Source organism: Pempheris klunzingeri, chromosome 16, assembly GCF_042242105.1.
Source record: "Pempheris klunzingeri isolate RE-2024b chromosome 16, fPemKlu1.hap1, whole genome shotgun sequence".
NCBI classification, from domain to species: Eukaryota; Metazoa; Chordata; class Actinopteri; order Acropomatiformes; family Pempheridae; genus Pempheris; species Pempheris klunzingeri.
Window position 1 is genome coordinate 11,427,234 of NC_092027.1, and position 11,487 is coordinate 11,438,720.

Here is an 11,487-nt window from a genome sequence, read left to right on the forward strand (position 1 = left end):
GTGTTTTTGAATGCAGATATCCGACCTCCACTCTGTTTTTCATAAGATACTGTAATTATTTACTTATAGTTAACACAGGCCATTCTGGGTACCAGAATGGTCTCTTCTGTAATGTCTTCAGTCATATTTTTCAGAAGTGCCTCAGTGAATTTGTCAGGTGAAAGTTTAATGTAGATATGGGCAATGGATTCTTGATAACAACGAACCCATCAAAATGCAATCAATAATCTCCTCATAATATGAGTCAATGTAATGTAAAGTGCAGTAACATTTTTCTCAGCGACTACTCCTCTACTCCCCTCTTTCATTTCTTCTGTCTCTGCAGAGCGGAGAACAGTCTCAGTCACAGTCAGTCACTAAGGAAACTGATGAAAAGCTTCTATATATACACACACACCTATATACATATCACAGGCTTCTCCGCTCTCTCTCTCTCTCTCTCTCCCTCTCACCCACACGTACTGACTCTCTCGCTCTCTTCGTCGCCCCCGCAAACTTCACACACACACTGTGATTATGACAACAGCCCCCTCCCCCTACTCTCTCCTTACCCGTCTACCCCACCACCACCACCACCACCACCACCTTCGTCTCTGTCGGAGAAAGTCTCAACTCTCTTGTTTATCCTTGTCTTTCCATCTGTCTGTGTGTGTATGTATGTGTGACTGCATGTGTGTGTGTGTGTGTGTGTGTGAGCTTGTGAGACAGCAGGTGCAGAGCCATCTAATGGTCATATACCAAAAACGCACAGCCACACACACACACACACACACAAATGATCCCTGCAAGGCTGGCTTTTTGAAGGCACACCCTTATTACAGCACGTTAATCATATCATACCCATGTTCTCATCATAATCTATTATTCATAACCTTTTGTACAATAATACATAATCACGTTAACAGTGCACTCTGAACCTTGGGCCTTTTACGCACTCCACAAATATCTTTCACTTTCCATACCCCTACATCTCTCTCACAAACCCTCTGCCAGGCTGTGTTAACTTGCTGGCAGTGTAGTGTGCTACTTCAGCCCAAGCCACATCCCATTCACAAACCTACTAATCCACACACACTATTAGATCCCTGCTAGTCACACACACTCACAAAGAAGTATGCATGTGTGTGTGTGCAGGATTAGGGAGGGACTGGAATGGATGGGCAAATCACTGCTAAGCTCCTCTATTGCTGTATAATCCTACTGAGTACATACACACACACACACACACACACACACACACACACAGATGCACAAGCACATAAATCTGCAGACACAAACATGAACTGATGCTCTCTCACTCTTTCATTTTCACACACGTCCAAAGCATGTATTCGCACATGCACTCCCCCTCTCTCTCACACACACACAGACACACACACAAACAACAGCAGTCATCACAGACATTCAGATGCACAAACAAGCAGGCAAATGTCCAACACACTCATTCAAGGGCAAACACAGACATAGACACCCAAATATTATTTCAAAGACAATATATAATCCTGTTCAGAGAATGTGCGTTTCTGCACAAAAGGGAGTAAGAGTAAGAGAAGTGTAGGAGGAGAGGCAGTTTCAGAGAGAAAAGAGAAGAGTAAGACAGAAAAGAGGAGAGAGAAAAGGGACAGATAAATGCAATTCAAACTCCATTCATCATTACACCATGAATGAATGTTCATTCATTCTGCCCATGCAGCGATCACGCCTTTGTCCGTTCCTTCAACACAAGACCCTAACATGTATTAAAAGAGAATGTCACTCTTTTTTAAAAATTAGAATATTGAAAAATTGCAAGCTTATTTGCACTATGACAGCTCAATGAACTTTTAAAACAACTACAACATCATTCCTTTCAAAATTTTACAAATATTTCATGTTTCCTTTTTGGATAATAAAGTTAACCTTGAAAAGTTAAAGATGGACTTCAGCTTGAACGTAATATTTGTAACCACTATGTGTTGAATTTGTAAATGATTAAAGCATCTTTTTCACGATTCATTATTCCACTTTTTGGCTGAAAAAAAGCGACACAATCCCTGTTGCTTTTAGCTATGCCTAACAGCAAAGCAGTTATAATAATCATTCATTGAGGAATAAAAAAGCAGCAATTATTCACACTTGAGAGACAATTGATTATTGCTGATAACCCATTTTCCCAATCGTTTCAGCTGCACTTTTAGAACAAACATCTTTTGTATGTTCTCAGGTCACATCTGTTCAGGGAACAAGGGCAGCAGCAGGCATTTCTGTCGACCACAGTGTCTTTCTTGTTACCACGACTCAAAGAAAGTCTTTTTTAAGTATTTTCTTGTATCTTCATATACCTAAATGAGCCCCACATATTGTTTCTTTAAAATGTGTTTCCTTCCTCACTATTCAAACAAAAAGTCAATTTGCACTGCTAATTTAAAGCAAATCCTCTTATCGCACCTTCTTTTCACGTGAGTGGGACGTGATCAGACACACAAGTAAGCACAGTCCGACTGAGATGATGGGAGTTTGATCATTTCTCAGCTGAAGTCAGAGGTCGGGTTGAGAAAAGGCTGACAGACACACACACACACACACACACACACACACATCATTTTCTCTTGTATGTCAGAATGGAAGAAAAGAACAAACCGTTTTCTTTCCTGATGGTGTGTGTGTCTACATCTAGGACAGAGAACCATATTGTTGTGTGCGCTGAAGGTGAACTACCCCGCTGTAATGGGCATAGGCAGGCAGACTGGCACTAATTGGCATGAATGGGCATGGCAGCGGGCATTGTGTGGATGAAGGAGAGGTGGGCGACTGCTCAGCATGTGTCCTTGTCAGCGAATAATGTGTTCCACCTTTTCAAAGGCGCACAGACAAAAATATCAGACAGGCAGCCGCGCTGGTTGAGCACGCAGACCCACACAAATCATCAAAGGCCTCTGCTGCTCTACACAAACACACATGCAACACCCCTGAGACTCAACAGGACACACATGCAGTACACAGAGCTATACAGAATTCAGCCATCATCCAAACAAATAAATCCCACAGCCAGGCACACACACACACACACACACACACAACACAATCACAACACACTCCACAGGTGTCTGCATGCTGCCCAGCAGTGTGTCAACTCCTAAGGCTAAAAGCTGCGTGTTGAACACAACAATAAAATACACAAATCCTTATGCATGTCCATTCCATTCACTCTATTCAGTCCAATGTATATAATCATGTTGAATAGCCACACTTATTGCTGTCAGACTCCCAGAAGGGAAATGGTCCCAGTCAATTGGGCAATTTCGACAGAATGAACCTTGTATTGTGTGTGCTGTTTGCAAAGGGTCAGTGTTTTATGTTGCAACAATGAAAGAAAGTTAAGACAACAATTGGCCTGATTTTTTATATTTTTGCTTTATGAGTAACTAAATCATAAATGGTAACCCTTCCCTAAAATACAGTGCATGTAGCCAGAGGGCACATTGTGTGTGCTTCTCAAGACTTCTGAAGTAAACGTCATTGAAATTTGATCATATAAAACAAAAATGTATTAAAAGTCACACATACATAAAAATGCTGCAAAGTGAAAATATATGTTTGCCTGCTTATGCATTGGTTGGACTCTTTCTTATTATTTGTATTTTGATAGTAAAATTCTGTGACTACCTACATGAGCCATAGTTTATGTTTGTCAGCAGTGGACTGTTAAAATGTTCAAGTATACACTGCCGAGTCGAGTCTGACTGACCAACTTCACAGGCCTCCAATGTGAGTCTTTCTAGTCTTTCACTTTCTTTCAACATCATTATTTTTCGTAGTTTTTATGCACACGCACACACTTATTGTACACACAAACACAGATGAAAGGAAATTCCATCTCAGTGACATTCTTTGGGTGGGACTTTTCAAACTAAGGAAAGACCAGCGAGTACTTTTTGTGTGTGTGTGTGCTACTTTTTTTGTGAGCAAAATTCTTGACTGAAAATGATATGTTTTAGAGGCTGAGGCAGACACACAGACACAGACAGACACAGACACACAGACACACAGACACACAGACACACACAGACACACACAGACACACACACACAGATATCTTGAGGGTGCTTGTATACATCCCTACAAAACACAAAACCCTTTGACCCAGACCCAGTTACAACGCCAAACTTAGACCACTGACAGTGTGAATGATAATAGTTTGACAGTAGTTATGTAAGCATTCACAGTGGATGGGAGAAGTACAGAGGGAAAGAAAAGTGAGGAACAAAGGAGGGAGGAGCAGATGAAAAGTGGAGAGGAGAGAAGGAGGTGGGGAGGAGGAGAGGGAAAGCACGATAAAATCACGAGAAAATTAAGAGGGAGCAGGAGAAAGGTGGAGAGACACAATGATGTCACCTTGTAGTGAGCACTGCAGTGAGAGGGACGAGGAAAGAGAGACAAGAGGAGAAAGAGTGAGGGAGAGAGAGAGAGAGAAAAGAGAGAGAAAGAGACTTTGAGAGAGAGACTTAAGAGATCTATTAGCTGATAGAATCCATGCAGACAACCTTCCATTCCTTAGGCAATTGATTTTGAGGATATTGTGCAGAATTGTATCTGTGTCTGAGTGTGTGTGTGTGTGTGTGTGTGTGTGTGTGTGTGTGTGTGTGTGTGTGTGTGTGTGTGTGTGTGTGTGTGTGTGTGAGTGAGTGACAGTGAAACCCTGGCTTTGGGCCTCGGGGCATAATGTAGTACTACTAGAAATCTCTCTTTTGAGACTGCGTTTAGTCTTTCTCCTCTGTGTGTGTGTGTGTGTGTGTGTGTGAGTGAGCGAGCGAGCGTGCAAGTAGACGCTTGTGTGTGTGCAGACCTGATTGAGAGTCTGTGTGTGAGAGAGAGAGAGTGAAAACAAAACAGCAAAAACTCAGCAGTTTGTAACTGAAGGAGCATGTTGAATGTGAGCTTTAGTCTCTTTGGGGTGTGCGTGTGTGTTCTTCTATTACTCATGTTGTGGCTCCTGCTCACACAAGGTAAACCATTACATTTTAGGGCAAAGTCTTTGGTTTTATTGTCAATGCAGTGGTTAGGTTTAATATATAGGCTTTATGGTTTCATCTCAAGAGAATTAATACAAGTTAATGCAATATCCCCCTCAGTGACAAAAACAAGTTTGTGTATTTGTCTCTGTGTGTGAGTGTTTCAAGAGGACAGCATAAAGGAATGCCTCGGTTCGAGACTTGCCAAGAGCACTTTTCCCATACGCCAGGGAGCCAAGACTTCCCCAACCAGCCAAGAATAGCACCGTCTCTCTCTCTCTCTCTCTTTTTTTTTTCTTTTACTTTTTTCTCACCCACACACACACACACACACACACACTTTTTACTCCTTGGATTCAGTGAGAAAGAGGGTGATAGTGTGAAGGAGGGACGTACAGTCTCATACACTTCAATCGAAAGAAAGAAAGAAAGAAAGAAAGAAAGAAAGAAAGAAAGAAATACACACACATAGACACAGAGATTCCAGCAGAGAAACTGCATCACTCTCCACATTGTCTGCGCCCTGTGGGATTAATGAGAGTATTCTCTCAGTGAGTGTGTACATAAATCTGTGTGTGTGTTAGTGTACATTTAAACAAGCATGTCTGTTAATGACCAGGGTGCACTCCCCTCTCCCATTACGAGGCACCAAATGTTGAAGCAACAGAACAGACAGCAACATGGACTCCACTCCGAAAGCATGGAAATGCTGTATAAGAGATACTTACTTCAACAAATCATTACACTAGATCTGATTTTAACCAACAAATTATCCCTAATTATTTTGTTACTATATGGGTTTAATGACATGTAACACAGTGGGCAAAATTTGAAAAGCACACTGCTGTTACTACTTAGCTAAATTAGATTGCATCACTCATTCATGAAAAGAAGTTATTAAGCATAATATTTAGCAAGGACTTCTACATATTCAGCTTTTCTATACGGCTGAGTTGTTGCTCAGAATTTAACTTTTTAATGTCTGCAATGTTGATGCAGGTACAGTGCAATAATTAAATGGTTTTAATTAGTTTGTTGCTGGACGGATGAGTGCCGCCTGGAGAATTGACCTGACAATTAGTATCAGAGCACTCTAGTAAATTCAGACATTAATCGTCCACTCTGCTCCTGGTGGAGGTCAGTTAGTGTTTGTTATTAAAGTCACCTATGTCCATTGTTTATTGCTCACAACAGCAGTAAACAGACATGCAGAGTATCCCTCAAGGAAAGTGGAAACACTCATATCCAAACATGTAGAGCAATCTGGGGGAGAGAACTTGAAAAACTTTGCTTGAATGTTTGTTCATATTGATTTTCTTTGACTCACTGGAAAAATGCCTTACAGTGAGCCGAGACACTATTCATCAACCAGAAGGCCTGAGTTCAAATCCTTGACCTCAAGCATTTGCTCTGCTGAAATGTCTGCGAGCAAGATAATCGCCAGCAGCTCCAAAGGTGCTATTCTGCAGCTGACCCTGCGCTCCTGCTTCCCCGTGGACGGGGAGAAAGTGAAAAGAGAACTTCTCCTCTGGGAATCAGTATTACCATAAAAAAGACTGCAATTGTGCTGCCAGTAATTCAGAGAAAAATCAAAGCAGATGTAGCTTGTAGTTCGTTAGATATTTAAAGAATGGCCAATTTGTTTATACTGAGATTCATCAATGAACATGCATAGAAACCCAAACACACACACATAAGTAATTAATATAAACAAAGCAATAAACTACAATAGATTCCCCCATCCTCAGGCCTTACAGAGACATTATTTATAAGGTGTTTTTCGCACTCTCAGCACTGCCAATAAGGCTTCCATTCTCACAGGAAGACCCGTCACTAAGTGGTTCCTGAAGATGTTATTCATGAAAATATATTGCTGCTCCAACAGAGAGCTCAGACGCGGCCTTATAAACAAACACACTGTCACTAGGCAGACTAGCAGACCCTAAAAAATCCATCTCCTCCTTGTTAACCAAGGCCCACTGGCTTCATTTCAGTAACTGAAATACGTCTTCTTATCTTCCTAACTGTTTTTCTTTAACCTTTATGCAGACGTTTGAGAGAGTGGGTGAGAGTAAAAGTCTTCTTCCATATGGTTTGGTGAACTCATTATGTTTCATGACAGAGAGTGAGGATTTGAAGAGTAAGCCACTAATTTGAACCAAGGCGTACATTTAGGATGTGCTGTGGCTCAAAGCAACAGAGAGGAAAAACTTGGTTCAATCACTGCGAGCAGTGCATGCGATGATCTGCCACTTTACTCACATTAAAATCAAATGCACTTAACATGCATCTGTGCTGTGACCAGGGTGACAGGTTTATCAGCAAAACAAGGCTCTTGGCTATGGAGAAAACACAGGGCTGAAAAGTCCTTGATGTCAGAACTAATAACATCAAATTAAACATGACAGTCAGACTAGCAGCTTTTAGGTTAGAGGCAGTGAACCACTTCTTCTAGCTTATCAAGCACAACCACAGTTCATATTTAAAAAGATATGACACAAAATTAAGTTGCATAGCAAAAAAAGAGAGAATTTACTTAAAAAGAAAACTATGATGGCACATGTTAACCACAGGGACAATCTCACCTCATTCAACACAGCTCCTCCAGACCCCCCTGGTTTGTCAGCAGGTGGTACGGCCCATGGAGAGGGTTCCAGACTATCCGAGAATGTGGTGTGTTGAGGGACTCAGCACTCCCTGGTGGATGAAAACAACAAAAGTTTAAACTAAAGTAGGGAAAGGACTTTTTAATCGACCCTGCAATTTTTGAATGCAACATCTACGTTAGAACATGGCAGGACACACTGGTGATAACTGTGCTGTAAACATCAGCAGGAACTATATACAGCTTAATGTATTTGGACACTCAACTCAGGATGCATCAGGTTTATTTAACACAGCAATGCTTGTAACTTGGATCCATAAACAGACACAAATTCATGGGATTGTCACATCTTGCTTCAAATAGAGACAGACAAGCAACATGCAAAACATTTGTCTTTCACATCCCAACAGCCTCTGACTTCCTGTATGCATGGATGTGCCAATGCGCCATTGTAACACATAACAAAAAAGTACAGGGTGATGATGATGATGATGATGAAATTGAATCTGAGTTAGTGAACTTCTGTATATTGATGTGAAGTGAAAAAAGGACAATAAATTACTGCAAGACTTTCTATGCAAAAAAGATCACTCCAGACAGGCAGTAAAGTAAAATTATTTCATACGTTTCACAAAGTGGAGGATATTATATAGCACTTAAATATGAAATGAAATTACAGCCTAAGTATGCAAGGATAAGCATTTTTGAAGTATTCAGTGAAAGCCCACTGTGTATGTATCTTTAACAGGCTTTCAAACATTTTTGTCCATTCTTCTAGTTGGATGTTCTCACTTAAGCCCTTTAAACCTTGCTCTTGTTTGACATTTTCGCAGTGCATCTTTTCATTCTGTAGCTTTCATTTGCTACCGACTGCAAAGTGTTTTAGTATTTTAAAAACTGCAATGCAAATACAGGTCATCATTATAAACAGGACCTGTCACATTCATGGAAAAAAAAACTCCAGTGCATCTTTAAAGACATCTAATGTGCAACAAGGTGACTTAAGCAGACACCCACACACCGGCGTAAGAGACAGACTGGCTGATCGTTGACAGTGTGCACACACTCTGTGGGACTAATTAGGCAGGTTGTGGTGGAATGATGGGGATGTTAAGGGATATGAGGGACATGTTCCCTGCTGTTAGTCATCTGCAGTGTGTGTGTGTGTGTGTTTGTTGTGTGTGTGGAGGTGTGTGGGATGCCAAACATCCTACTGACCCACTTTTTACATGTCTAAAGACAAAGAAGGAGGTGGGTAGGAGTGTGTTTAGTATTTGTACGAGTGCGTGTGCGTCGCTGTCTAGCTGTGAGAAAGTGTTTTATTGCAGCCTAAGAAAGACAAAGAGGGGAATTATGGTATATGGCTGCTTTTGTTTGTGTGTTACATTAGTAATGGTAAAATACATCATTCCATGCACACGTTTTATGTTATGCCTGGTAACTCCACTGTACAGGAGACGGGAGCTATGGTGGAAATAAGGCAGGATAATGGGGCAGTGAGGGAGATACATGACGAGAAAAAGAAACAGAGGAACGTCTGGTATGGCAGACATCCGAAAATCAATAGGCTTACACAATGCGCTATAGTATAGTGTCAGACTTGTTTGTGTGTGCATAAGGCATAAACAGTGGGAGAAATTATAGAAATGATACTGAGGCCATGGATTAGCAGACACTAACTGGCAAAGAAATTCATCATATAGTATATAAAAGGTTCGGAAGAAAGAGGGATGGAGGTGAGAGAAGACAGAAACCAAGAAGGAAAAAACAGCAACAAAGTTAGAAGAAAAAGTAACAAATAGAGATGCAACAGGAAGGAAGACAGAGACAAGAAAGGACGACGAGGTAAAGCAGACAGGGAGAAAGAGAGAGGCGATAGGAAGGCAGAGACAGAGAGAGAAACAGATGGTGGCAGAGAAGCAGCAGAATAGAAACTCACTGCGAGGACAACACTGGCACAGCCAGCGATGCGCAGCAGGGAGTATGGAAAGCTGAAAAACGTCAGCGGAAAAGGGAGGAGGTGGAGAGAGGGAGGGACAGGGACAGATAGCAAGGGTTTAATTCCAAAACTCTACCAACTTTTTACGGAAAATACTATGATGCCTGCTAGTGCTTAAACATGTCTAGTTTAAATAAACCACCTGTACACCACCAGCTGTGAGGCCACAGGAAACGATCAGGGATTAACTAAAAGATTCTAAGGTAGGGAAACACACTGCCAGGCTGACTACGATGATACTAAATAACCTATACAGAAAATCGAAAGCCCCAATGTAACACAAGGTGGTGCCAGGAGAGAGAAGGAGCCTCCAGACTACCAAGATGGGACGGGTTTTATGTAACCTGGAGACAGTGGCTGGCTGCCTCCAGCTTTTCTAAAATATAACAAAAAGACAAAAGCTATTATGAAGATAAAAATGTACAAGCAGTCCTTATACTTGTTTTGTGAAGCAATTTAGAAATGCACAGCAAACATGACGTGACCTTATAAATGCAATATAAATCCTTTTCAGCTTGATTAGAAGCTTCTCCTTACACACACACTAAAGACACACTGTCTCAATTCATCATGTCCAATCTAGAAATCAGACAAGCTAAATTAGTCAGGAATGGTTCAGTGTAAACCACATTAAGTGAACAGCTGATTGAATTGCAAAGCACAGTGGAGCGGCCAGCACCTGCAATGAACTGTGTCTGCGTCTGTGTGTGTGGCTTTATATGTCATTGTGTGTGTTCAAGCCCAGTGTGTACCTACACTACATTGTATTGCATTAATTTAGCAGACACAATGTGCATTCAACCTCCATACAAAACCATAGAGAATGCTCAGTGCCACAGTAAAGAGCATAAACTATTTAAAAAGAAACACCCACTTACAGTATTTGCGTGTGTGAGTCTATTTCACCCAGTGAAACACTGTGGCCAAAGAGATGTTATATGCACGCTGAGGCATCTACTACGGTCATCAAGAGAAATTTTAACTGGTGAGAGTTTGGTGTCTTTGTTCAAGGCGCTTTGCCAGTACAGCTGAATGTTGGATCCAGTGTTAAAGTAACAGAACGAGACTTAAAAAATGACAGTGCAGTCTTTTGTGTGCATGTCCCACTGCCGTAACCTGCCCCAGTAGATGAATGGGTTCAACATTTTTTCTTTTATGTGTGTATGTGTGTGTGGCGATCTAGATCACAAGGCGACAATATTCAACATGTGTAACAAGTGTTCTCTGCATGAGTGTTTCTCTGTACTTGACTACATGCTGGCCTGATTTCAATATGAATACTTTTGTCCACTCACTCTTCATCACTTCACCTGTTTAAGTGCTTGCATTCTTTTCATTCTCTCTTCGCCAAGTGTGGTCAAAAAAACGTTGTCTTCTAATAATCGCCATGGCTGGTTGCCATGGTGTTTACCTACTGTACAAGTTTTGCCTAACAGCGGTCTGTTTTTAAAGTGGCTTTAGTCTGTAGAACCACAAGTGCTGGGTTCAAGGGCTAACATCAGCAAAAGATTTACCCAACAATGCTTCTGAAGGCTGTTTTAAATTCAGAGCTGAATGGCAAACTCTTACAGGATAAATGTTAGGTTAAAGGTTTAAGTGGAACTAAATATTGATGATAGAAACATCCATCCATCCATCCATCCATCCATTCATTGTCTATACTGCTTATCCTTCAGGGTTGCGGGGGGGGGCTGGAGCCAATCCCAACTGACAAGAGCTGGAGTACACCCTGGACTGGTCGCCAGTCAATCACAGGGCTGACACTTAGAGACAGACAACCATTCACGCTCACACTCACACCTACGGGAAATTTAGAGTCACCAATTAACCAATTAACCCGGAGAAAACCCATGGAAGCATGATGCAAACTCCACACAGAAAGACCCTTCTTG

The 11,487-nt window shown here is 41.4% G+C and overlaps 1 protein-coding gene across 1 annotated transcript in view; it reads right to left on the minus strand.

The window, feature by feature from the left end:
- The window catches only part of atxn1a (ataxin 1a), an 82,656-nt gene that overhangs the window by 17,108 nt on the left and 54,061 nt on the right, over window positions 1-11,487 (minus strand). The window contains exon 3 of the mRNA XM_070846990.1: window positions 7,577-7,688. The gene's annotated coding sequence lies outside the window, so the exon portion shown is untranslated. The remainder of the gene's footprint in view (window positions 1-7,576; window positions 7,689-11,487) is intronic.